Source organism: Mauremys reevesii, linkage group 21 (genome assembly GCF_016161935.1).
Source record: "Mauremys reevesii isolate NIE-2019 linkage group 21, ASM1616193v1, whole genome shotgun sequence".
Lineage (NCBI taxonomy): Eukaryota > Metazoa > Chordata > Testudines > Geoemydidae > Mauremys > Mauremys reevesii.
Window position 1 is genome coordinate 16,150,116 of NC_052643.1, and position 12,059 is coordinate 16,162,174.

At 39.2% G+C, this 12,059-nt stretch overlaps 2 protein-coding genes across 27 annotated transcripts in view; one reads left to right on the plus strand and one right to left on the minus strand.

Moving 5' to 3' along the window:
- CALML6 (calmodulin like 6) overlaps positions 1-12,059 on the minus strand; it is a 235,833-nt gene that overhangs the window by 125,567 nt on the left and 98,207 nt on the right. For all 25 annotated transcript variants that reach the window (XM_039509211.1, XM_039509212.1, XM_039509194.1 and 22 more), the window contains one exon: positions 11,939-12,045. The gene's annotated coding sequence lies outside the window, so the exon portion shown is untranslated. The remainder of the gene's footprint in view (positions 1-11,938; positions 12,046-12,059) is intronic.
- Positions 1-12,059, plus strand: part of GNB1 (G protein subunit beta 1) — an 80,917-nt gene that overhangs the window by 7,528 nt on the left and 61,330 nt on the right. The window lies entirely within an intron of this gene.

Below are 12,059 nucleotides of genomic sequence, written 5' to 3' on the forward strand. Positions count from 1 at the left end.
AAGGGTGCCATAAGGTAAAGAATCCCAACAAACCAAGGATGGGTAGGCATCACTAAAATGAAAGTTTTGCCTATTTCTTCTTAACAGTCATGGTTGTGATGTGCCCTTTCATTTTTACTGTTGTAAACCACTCCATTCATATTCTAAATAATCTTAACTGCTACCTGCTTTTGTAATTATATTCTGCTCTGCATCAAGAAGAATTCATTTTTTCCCTAAAGTCAAATACTTCTATATTTCTCATCTATTATGTAAACTATGTAAGACCTTTTGCTTGTTAGCTGGTTCTAAACTTTCTGCATTTTATGTTCCAAACATCTCTATTGTTCGGTTTGCTTGTTTGTTTATAAGCAAATTCATGTAAATTTCATTTCTGGGGTAGTAGCTGCATGTTGTTTTGAGGAAATAAGTTGCAACAACTGAGAGCCTTATTGAAATGATGTTGTCTATAAATAGAGGTGCTCTAGAATTTTATCTAAAAGTGTATGGATCTTTACACAGGTATTTACTGTGGGTGGGTTTTTTTTGTGCTTTGTGGGAAGCTCAGGCAGATTACTAACAGATTTTTCTGACAGAAGAATATACAGTTGTTCACTTTAAAATTACAGGGTAGATACTTTAGAGACTGAATTTAAATGACCAATAGTAATGGTCGGCACATTCTTGGGACAACTTGAATTTGTCATTTGAATGCCTGTGGCAACACTGATTATCCCAGTCATTTTTTTACCAGGGGAAAATATGTAGCTGTTTTAATATAGGTTATCTTATGCTTTTGAACTACATGGTATTCTGCAAGAATTAATGTTTAAATATATTGTCGTTAAGGCTTTAAAAAAATCTAATGGCAGACAAGAACATTGATCAGTTTGAAGATTTTAACTCATAGAAACTATGGCTATATCATGCCTCTTGAATTCTTTTCCTCTTCCTTGTCCCCTGTATACCTTTTTTAGAATTGTTGGGCTGACCATTCATGGTCTGAGCTAATGAGGTTCGATATATGGAATGTTTGGTGCAAGATATTGTGCTGTATTTGCATTTTAAATACAGCAAAAGTCAACTGTATCAACATAAGCATCAAGTTTGTCAAACTGAGGTTTATGATGGTATCATATAAATTAATCTTCCAGCTCTGGACATACTCAATAAGTAAAATAGTAAAATGTATCAAAGTAGGCATTTGTACGCTGTAAGAATTTAAAAAGAAATCTAATTCTCATAGCTAATTTTAAATTGTAGAAATTCCCATTAGATGTATGTCCTAGAAGATTCTCTTATCAAAGTGATCTAACAAAAAATGGGGCTTGTTGCTTTCCATAGGTCTGACAAAATAAGGCAGACAAATGGGGGCAAGGGTTCCTGTTGTGACTGTATCCTGCTGAAATCACCAAGACTCCAGATCAGATTATAATATGTCAGGCAAGGAAGTAAAAGTTCCTGTACTTTATTAAACTATTAGAAAGGATAAGCATATGTTGCATTGGTGATAGTCCTGTAAAACACACTTCATAAGGTAATGAATATTAAGGGTGCTGAAGATCTTAGTGGATAGAGACCACTGTCTGTTACGCGAATGTGTTGTCTGTACAAAGATCACCAACATCTTGTTTGATGTTTTTAGCAATTTAATTTATGCTGCAGGTTACGAAGTCCTGAATTTTCATAAGCATTGACTGACACGCTGCCTGGCAATCAGTAGGCACCTCTTCTGTGTCTGATAACTTCATAGAATCATAGAATTCAAGATCAGAAGGGACCATTATGATCATCTAGTCTGACCTCCTGCTAGATGCAGGCCACATAAGCCGATCCACCCACTCCTTTAGCAAGCGACCCCTGCCCCATGCTTCGGAGGAAGGCGAAAAACCTCCAGGGCCACTGCCAATCTTCCCTGGAGGAAAATTCCTTCCCAACCCCAAATATGGCGGTCAGCTGAACCCCGAGCATGCGGGCAAGACTCTCCAGCCATACCCTCTGGAAAAAGGTTCCCTTTGCTATTTAAAACCAGATAAGAAATATTTCTTGGACTTGTAGCTGAATGCCCCATAAATTCAGTGTTCTGATTTTTAAATGGATGTAGTTATTTTCATATATTTCATAAGCTGGAGCCATACACTAGAGTCAAAGTATTGCTGACCCCGGAACATGTGTTGATAGTCAATGAAAGTAGTATGACAGAAGGCAGAAACTGCAGTCATTTCAGCTTTTATCTATGCTTTCATACTATTTGGATGCAGACATTGAAAGACTGGGTGTCTTGTTGTTCCCTGGACCTTAAGCTGAATTCATTAGGCTCAAAAGTGTAACTTGGATGACTAGAGAATTCTTGTAGGTTGGTCCTCACTTGCACTTTAAACTTTCTCAATGGTTTAAAAAAATCCTTAGCAGTTCATATTTATTTTTTCTGTGGGAGTTCCCTTGCCTAGCACACTCTCAGAAGCCCTTTTAGTCTAGTGCTGCTGCTGACATCATAAGCAGTTCCTCTTTTCACTTTCAAGAGGAGCTCCAGTGGCCCAGTAAGTATTTCAAAATATGACATTTTTCTGCCACCTCTTCATTGCATGTATGATTTTAGCAGCCAATATATCATGAACCTCTAATTAGAATACTGCTTTATACTAATTTGAAGTAGTTGTAATTGTGTATGGCGATATGGGAAAATAAGATTGTATTTAAGGATTGCTGTGTTTTGAAGTTTGAAGTTTACTTGTCAGGGCTAGAAACAAATTGTGTATATCTTTAGAATGAGATGAATTTATACTCAGCTCTCTTGGGTTCACAAGTTTTGGACCTTGAAGCTTGCTGGTTTTGCAGAATAGGCACTGAGCAGGGTTTTAATGCAGAAAGGTCCAGTCCAGTGTGGAGAACACAAGTGTGCTTAGCTTGTAAATTCCATGTCTTGTACAGTACCAATCCCACTGTTGCTGCTTAACAAATAATATAAAATGTTAATAGCACAGTTAGGACGTTTTCAGATTAGCAACTGAGCAAAACAATTAAATTACTTCAAACGTGTTGATCAGCTTTTTTGATCAAAAATATCCAGTTAATGTCTGTAAATAAGCTTCCAGTTGTGTTCTGCAATAGCTCTTTAATATTTCGAATGCTTCTGACAACTGTCCATGAAGTCCCGATTCTCCCATAATAATCAGACTACAATCACTGCAGCTACAGCAGGTTTTGTTAGACAAGTTATTAGCTCTTTGTAGAAAAAGTTTGAATTAGTTAGAAGCTGCATAAAATTGTTAGAAAGTCAAGTCTTTTTGCTGAGACATTGTTGGGTTAAAAAGTCCATTAGTTTAGTTAAAAAAATTTATTACCTGTGTCATCGTCATAGAATAAATGGAGAAAAATAAAGTGTACTCAAATATTTAAAAATCAAATTTATCTTACACTCAGTTTGGACAATGAAGCTAGACTAGTCAATTTCACTTTCCTTTCATAGTCAATTTACTTTCTAATTCTCAGCAAAGCGATTGTACTTGGATTTCCAGCACCTAGGGAAATGCTTTATTCCTTAATATAAACACATTTGTTAATACAAACACATTTGTTGGTAGCAGGAGGAAATCCAAAAACACTTTTCTTTTTTTTTTAATTAATAGAACCGAAATATATAGGGCTTTTAGACCCAGGTGTAGTAGTTTGTAGATGTGGCTACTTGAGTGTTCTCTAACCTGCTATTGCTTCTTAGTGTTGTATACATAAGATTTAATCATAAGGTTTTTTTGATGCAATTTTGTAGCATTTTCCTCAAATCCTCCACTTTCTGTCATTGAATAGAATATCCTGAGAAAATGTGTTATTTTGTTATTTTAAGCTGTGTAAATTCCTTGACAATGGGGAAGATGTGTCAAGCCACATTCAAAATTTTGTGGCAAAGCATCATGGCAAATCTCCAGATAGAAGAGGATGGCCTGCATATAATATAGTGTGACCTTTTAATGTTTCTATTCACTTGCAACCTCTTTTTCACAAAGATAAATATGAACTCATATACTAAGCCAGGTCTTGAATTTCCTTGATGCCTGTTAGCCTGAGGACTAAGTCTACAATCTAGAGTGAAAAATGGCATGTCTCCAGGCTGGGCCTTGAAACCATGCCCCCTTGCAGTTTAAAGGAATATGTGCAGGCTGTCTTGTACTGTAAGTAATTGAAAGTTATTTGAAAATATATTCTTATTTACTGTATTTTTTTAAAACCTATTTGTATTACAATAGCACTTAGAGGCTGCAACAGAATTTGGAATTCCATTGTACAAATGCAGAGCAAGAGTCTATGGAAGAGTTGGCAGATGAACACCGATCTCTTGTTTCCTAGTCCTTTAACAGTTAGACCATCTTTCCTTTCCTGGCTTTACTGTACACTTTCTCTTTTCCCTAAAATAAATCTGACTTTTTTTTTCCCCTGTGATGTTCTCCTTGTTGGTTTCTTCTCTTATTTCTCTCTTCCTCCTCCCCTTATATTTTTCTCTCTACATTGCATTCAATGCTTCTGTGTCTTCTATGTTCTCTTTTCCCACTCTTCCCTAGACACGTATTACCTAGAGGAATAAACCTGTTACCCAAAGGTTGATACCAAAAATGAGGCTAGGATAGAGGGCACTGTCCAAGAGGGACAATACCCAGGTGAGAAGCAGAGGCTCCCCACCTTCCAGCTGTTGCAACTTCTATTATGGTGTTGTCCCTAGATTCTACTCAGAGGTTCTATCTTTTGTAGCAGCCTATGACTGGAAGGCATCAGATAAACTTTGAATACCACCCTTCAGCCCCACCCCCCCAAACCCACTGGCTGCTGAGAGAAGAAGCATTCTGTGTTCCCAAACACCCCCCGCCTCCCATAATTAAGTGCCTTGGAAGTCTCTACTACTCTGCCTTTCCTTAGCCTCCTGTTCAGTCTTTGGTACCACTGCTGACAAGGATGGCAGTTATAATTTTGGGACGTGGACACCTGTCCACCAAGATTTGTACTGAGACCTGTACATTTCACATAGGGGTTACTGAACTGCCTTTAAGATGGCTATAACTTTTGGTGACTATCAACTTGAACTGGATGTGAAAGAGTGGCCTATAGGTAAAAAAGCTCTGTTTCCATTGCCACTTGCCTGAGCTCTGATGTAGCTTTTTATTGACTTTGCAGGACAAAATGTAATGATAACTAGGAGACTACAAGCAATCAGGGTGTATGAACTGGCATCATAAAAGCTGATGGAAATGAGAACTTTTTGTGCATGTATGCTTACTGAGGACTGACATTGGAAGAGTTACAGAACAGTTGTGCTGCTTAGAATGTGCAAGGTTTTTTATAAAATTGGAAAAATCATGTCAGATTTAAATCCCTGTTGAGGATCGTTATTTAGTGGGTGCATCTAAAAATGTTAGCTTTGGTGTCCAGCGAGAATATTTGTCTTCAGAGAACTAATAAGTAGTAAATCAGTATATCAATAGGAATGGTTTAAATCTTAGTGTCCTTCTCTTTCTGTTAAGACTGGCATACTAGCTTAATTGTTTGGGCTTCTGAATTTTTACATTTCAATCACTGACATCTTCAAATATGCTAGTAATTTTTAAAAAATAAGAATGTTTGTCTATTCAAGTCTTTGCACAAAAGATATTTGGAGGGGTTAGAATCTCTCTTCCTAGTCCCTATATTCAGTAAGGATGGGTGGGAGAGCAAGGGTAGGAGATGTTCAAGTCAGTTGAACAAGCTACAGCTACCATATTAGTGTATAGCCAGGACTGAGCAGTAAGTATGCTGGATGGAAGGCAGTTCAGGTCTTTGTTCAATCCTTCCCTATGTTGGAGTCCTTCTCAGTATGTCTTATGGCTGTAATACTGCAAGGAGATTGTCTTGCATAGTCTATTAAAGTCAGTCAGTGGTAAGAATCTACCTGGCCAAAGTGATTTGGAGGATCAGGCCCTAATATTACAAGGTTTTTGAAGCAGGGAATTTGCCTTTATCGGTATAGGAAAGCATAATGTTTATCTATGGTGGAATATAATTAACCAAACTAATTTTCAATACAGCTTGTATTCCTTTACAGCACTAAGGCCCTAGTCCAGCAAGACATTTAAGTGTGAATAGTTCTGCTGAAGTCAGTGACACTAATCACATGCTTAACTTTAAACATGTGTTTAAATGCCTTGCTGGATAAGGGCTGGTGGCCAGAACGCTTTTTCCACTAATTCTGCACATGGAAAATATGCCTAGATGTTTTTTAGGCACAGCTGTTAAGATTCACACTACTTGAGAAAAGAGTTTAAGAACTCTTTGCTTAGGTTGACCATCTCTCCTATTTTTGGATTGTTGGAATCTTAATGTGTGGATTAATTATCACTGCTAAAAGTACCATTGTAGAAGTTAATAAAGTTTAATTGGCTGCCTTGGTATACCTTAGAGAGACAAGGTGGGTGAGGTAGTATCTTTTATTGGACTAGTTTCTGTTGGTGAGAGAGACAAGCTTTTGAGCTTACACAGAGCTCTTCTTAAGCTCTTCTACCTTAAGGCTGTTTCTACATGACAGACCTTACAATGGCACAGCTGTACTGATGCAGCTGCGACACTGTACTGTCTCTCATGTAGCTGCTCTATGCCATCAGGAGAGAGCTCTCCCATTGGCATAATTAAACCTACTGCCGCTTATTAGAAGTGGTATGTCAACAGGAGTGAGTCTCCCACTGACATAGCGCTGTCCACCTTTTCACTTATGTCTGTGAAATTTGTTTGGTCAGGGGTGTGTTTTTTTTGTTTGTTTGTTTTTTCACATCCCTGACTGATAAAAGTGCTTGTGTAGACATAGCCTAAGTGATGTGGTGAGAACAGGAGCAATAAATGATCCGTGTCAACTTCACTCAATTTCCTGATTAACAGGCATGTATTTGTAAAGGGGAAAGGATTACTATGCTAGTTTAGATATAAAATACACAGCAAATTAAAAATATCTAAAGTAAATTGTAAAATCTTAATTTTTAATTTTATATTTTGAGACTGCTAAGTATTTACCGTATATACTTGTTCATTAGTCCATCCATTTATAAGCCGACACCCCCCCCCCATGGATAGGTAAAAATAGCAAAAACTGCATGACCCTTTTATAAGCCGACCCTATATTTCAGAGTTGGAAACTGCTGCCGGTTTGGGACATTTTGTTTACTTGGAGCGTCTGCAGGCATGGAGCCCCTCAGCTCCCTGTGGCTGTGGGAAGTGGCGTGTGAACCGCCACCACAGGGAGCTGAGGGGCTCCATCCCTGCAGACACTCCAGGTAAACAAAACGACAATGTATTAGATATTCAATTCAGTGATTCCATAGAGTTTAAAGTTATCAAATTTTGGTGTAGACCCATTTATAAGCCATCTCCCACTCTTTGATGCGTCGCTTTTTTACCAAAATATTCGGCTTATGTACGAGTATATACAGTAATTAGCATAGTGTACAGAATAGACAGTGATCATTTAAAAGAAAGAAACTAAATTTTGCTATCGCTTTTTTATTTGTTTTTGAACATTGATGGATTGCATGCTGGGTGAGTCTTTATACTCTAGATTTAAATATAAATTAATTTTTCATGTCGTTAATGTTCTTCTTTTTGACTACCGATACCTGTGTTTAAACAAGGTATTGTTCCACTCTTCATCCCGTCATGAAGGTCCTAATACTCATATTGGTGTCACTTCCAGTGCAGTGGTAATGTCATCAACAGCATGATTTATGATTTTATCAAGGTCAAGCAGCAGGGAAAAGCTTTTTTGTTAAGGGACAAGTGCATTATTGTGCTCAAAGCTCAAATTGATTTTTCACAGGCCGTTGGGAGCACAGTTCCTCCCCACCATAAAATAGCAGCAGAGTCAATCCACATTTTCTGCTGCAGACTTGAGATTCCGGTAACATTTCTAAGGCCATGTCTACACTGCAAAATTAAGCCAACCTAACTTACATTTGCCTACAGCTGCTGCAGTATTTGCACCACCTGTGTATGTCTACGCTTTGCTCCTTGTGTCAGCAGGGCACGTCCTCACCAGGAGCATTTGTATTGATTGTACAGTCAGTGTGAGGTATCATGTGATGGCTCCTGAAAGCCAGTAACAGTCGATGTAAGCGACAAAGTGCCTACATGACCACATCAACCTTAGCTCTGTGCTGCTCATGGAGGTGAAATTATTAAGTTGGCATAGCAGGGCAGTTATGTTGGCAGGAGTGAAATTAAGTGTAGACAATTCCATAGTTATGTCGATGTAAGCTGTCTTGCATCAACTTAACTCTAGAGTAGACCAGACTTAAGTGTTTTTAACCCACCGTCACCCCTTGGTTGAGGATGTAGTCAATGGATCTACATAGTTGTGAATCGATTGGCCAAGTCCCTCCCTGCACCTCCTTCAGCCTATTCTACGCCCTCCATGTGCCCATAGGTAGAACTTCAGTGGCATAATCCCTCAGAATCTTCCTATCCCTTTGTGGTGGAACTGCACTTTTTTCAAGTCTTCTTTAGCCTGTATTTGGGCTGGAGAATTGGAGTCACATAGCCTGAAAGACATGAACCACAATTTGGGAAAGGGACACAGAGTAAAAAACTAACCAAATAGCTCATTGGTTTGTTTTTTTCCTGCAAGAAATCTTCAGAGTGAGAGTTCTTTGTTTCTCAAAGCATGTGGTCCAATACTTCATCTGGTTTTTAAGGAATGAAGCTTGAAATTAATTGAGCTTCAGGGAGCGTGTCTCAGCCCACATGGAGTGATAGTAGCATTGGATATATGTGCATGGAAAAAGCAGATACAACTAAAAATAGCATGTGCCCAAAGAAGGAAATGGGGCATTCAGTTCTTATTGTTTGGCTTTCTCATTCTGCTCTAAAAAATTGGAATCAATAGTAGTAACAGATGTAAAAATGTTTTACTTGTGTCCACAGAATAATTCTGAACTTTAAATACTAAGAAGATGGATTTGTGTATTCAGATAATTAAGGCCCCATACATTGCACATTAGAAGGTATTATAAGGGACCAAAAGTGAGATTTGGGGCTGACTATTGCAGGAGGGGGGCACAGCTGATATGACCAAGTTGCTAGGAGCCCCCCTTCATGAGCATTGCAAGTCTGGCGTTCTGGAGGGAGCAAAGGCTTCTCTGGATGGCACTTGTTCCCTTGAAATCCTGTGGATTATATGGCACAAAACCCTGAAGTATCACAGCTTCCTCCCTCCTCAGTGGGACTAGTAGCAGACAGGAACCAGTGGTAGAGTGGCCACATTCAGAGCTTGTTCCGTGGAAAGGCAGCCTCTTCATGATGCCTTGATATGATTGCAAGCCCACGCCTTGCATCACTTTTGTGTCAACTAGCATTCCTCCACCCCATGAGGCAGCAACACTGGGCATTCCATACGGTGAAATGCACAGAACTTTTTTACCCTTCTAAAGATTTTTCCACAGCAGAGGATGATATGAACCATGACTTGAGTTTAAAATGTCAGATATGAAATTGCTATTTTGTAGCTGCAGTATTTTGAACTCTTGAGGGATGTTAGTTTTGATACTTTCTGATAGTGCTATTAAGATTAAGTAATGCTTACTTTGGAAAGTAAAGTTTTGGTCATGAGGAATAATAGTCAAGTTCTTTCTGTTGTGGTTAATCATACTTTTTACCTGCACAGGTTGTTCTTGCAGGCCTCTAGGCTGAAACAGCAGTGCTATCTGTGTGTGTAGCCTGAGGCCTCAGCTACGCCAGACATTTTTAGGAGATAAATGTTAGAGCAGCTTCATGGCAGGAACACTAAGGAAAGCATGTCTCAGGTGATGAATGACTTATTGCCGTGTGATCCTTACCTACTCGGGTCATATCTACACTACAGTGGCACAGCTATGGCACTGTAGCTGTGCCATTGCACTGCTGTAGTGCAGACACTTCCTACCTTGCTGCAAGGGTTTTTTTGGTCAATGTCAGGCTATGGCTACACTTGCACTTCAAAGTGCTGCCGCAGCAGCGCTTTGAAGCGCTAAGTGTAGTCAAAGCACCAGCGCTGGGAGAGAGCTCTCCCAGCGCTGTCCGTACTCCACCTCCCTGTGGGGAATAACGTACAGTGCTGGGAGCCGCGCTCCCAGCGCTGGGGCTTTGACCACACTGGTGCTTTGCAGCGCCGCAGCGCTGGAGAGGGTGTGTTTTCACACCCTGCTGCAGCGCTGCAAATTTGCAAGTGTAGCCATGGCCTCAGTTAATCCATCTCTCCAAGAGGTGGTAGCTATGGCCACAGAAAAATTGTTCTGTGGACCTAGCCGGGTCTACGCTGAGAGTTAGTTGTCCTACCTATGGCACTACATTTTTCACAGCCTTGAGCTACGTAACTAGGTTGATCTAATTTTTAAGAGTAGACCAGGCCTCGGAGCACACTTAGACAATATGGTGATTTTTTAAAACAAAAACAAATAGGACCCTGTCTAGTATTTCCCTCTCCTGCTGCCACCTGCAGAGTTGCACTAGCGTTAACATCTGTAGGGAAATGAGTTCAATTCAGCACAGCCAGGGATAATGCTATGCTTTTTGTGCATATATTTGATATAGCTGCATGAGCAATCTTTTCTCTCTCATTTTGTTATTCCAAGTAAAAAAATTTTTCATCTTAGCCCTGGTCTAAACTAGGGGGGGATCGATCTAAGTTACGCAACTTCAGCTACATGAATAACTTAGCTGAAGTCGACGTACTTAGATTGACTTACTGTGGTATCTTCACCGTGGCAAGTCAACTGCTGTTGCTCCCCTGTCGACTCTGCCTGCACCTCTTGCGGCGCTGGAGTACAGGAGTCAACAGGAGAGCACTCGGGGGTTGATTTATCGCGTCTAGTGATCCCTGCTGGATCAATCACTGCCCTTCAATCCGGCGGGTAGTGAAGACATACCCTTAGGTGGCATCTCCATTGCTGGAAGTTTGTAACGGAGGTAGCCCATTCTGTATTGTCCTCTTCTAATCTCTTTGTGGATGAATAGTCGCTTTGATCCACCCATATAAAAAATTCTGTCATCCTCAGATACACATGCTGTAGAAACTTTCTGCATTTTGTATGATCCTTGATTATGAACTCATTGAGGAAGGAACTCTTATCTTCTGTGCTTTACAACAGCAAACACTGATAATGCTTAACAATAATACATTTTTATTCTAAATCTTCCTAAATTATTGTATTCCTTCTCTTCTGCAGTTCCTTTCACCCCACCTGGTATTCTGCTTTATGTTCCTGTAACGTCAATTATAAGTACTATAGGAAATGCTGGCTTCAGTAGGCTATTAGTACTAATGGACCAGAAGTGAAAATTGACTTGATGGATCATCAGAGCAGAAAAAGGGGTAGTAGCTTGCTTCTTTAAAGTGCCATTGTCTTTTGCTACTGAAATGTAAGGTCATCTTTGCAATGAGTGTGACAATAAGAGGGGGTTGAATTTTAATTATAGTATCTCAAAAAAAAAGAATACCAAAGTTTGTCTTTAATAAATTACCTTTACACTGATTTGTGCAAGGGGAGGAAGCAATAAACTTACCATACAAATTTGAACTTTGCTGAATCAATTTAAATATTCTGATAGAGCTGCTGTATTCATTTGTGTTGTACCTCAGTATTGAAGGCATCTCTTATTAGATCACAATGGTTGCTATACATACTATATTTACTGGATGAAATTATGGTATGGCACATCTTTAATTTTCTGCTTCTTGCTAGTTTGTTCTATGATACTGTTGTAAAATATCTATACAGGTTTGCTTTATTTGGAGTATATTATTGTGAAGGGTTAAAATAAGTAATTTCTTTGCTACTTGACCACACTTAGACAGAGAATTGCTTATGAGTTCAGAGAAGATTAGAAGCATTAGAGGTGATAACATTTCCAGAATTTGGTAAGCAAGGGCATGAAAATCCTTTTTTCTTAATGAAACTTCAAGAAAATTGCAAATTACCTGTCTTTCAAGAGTGATGTACTAGATGACTTGAGCATACCCTACTTCATTATCTGATATTCACAGGTCCGATGATGAACACTTATTCTAAAAGGCCACTTAAAAACCTGTAGCAAAGAGA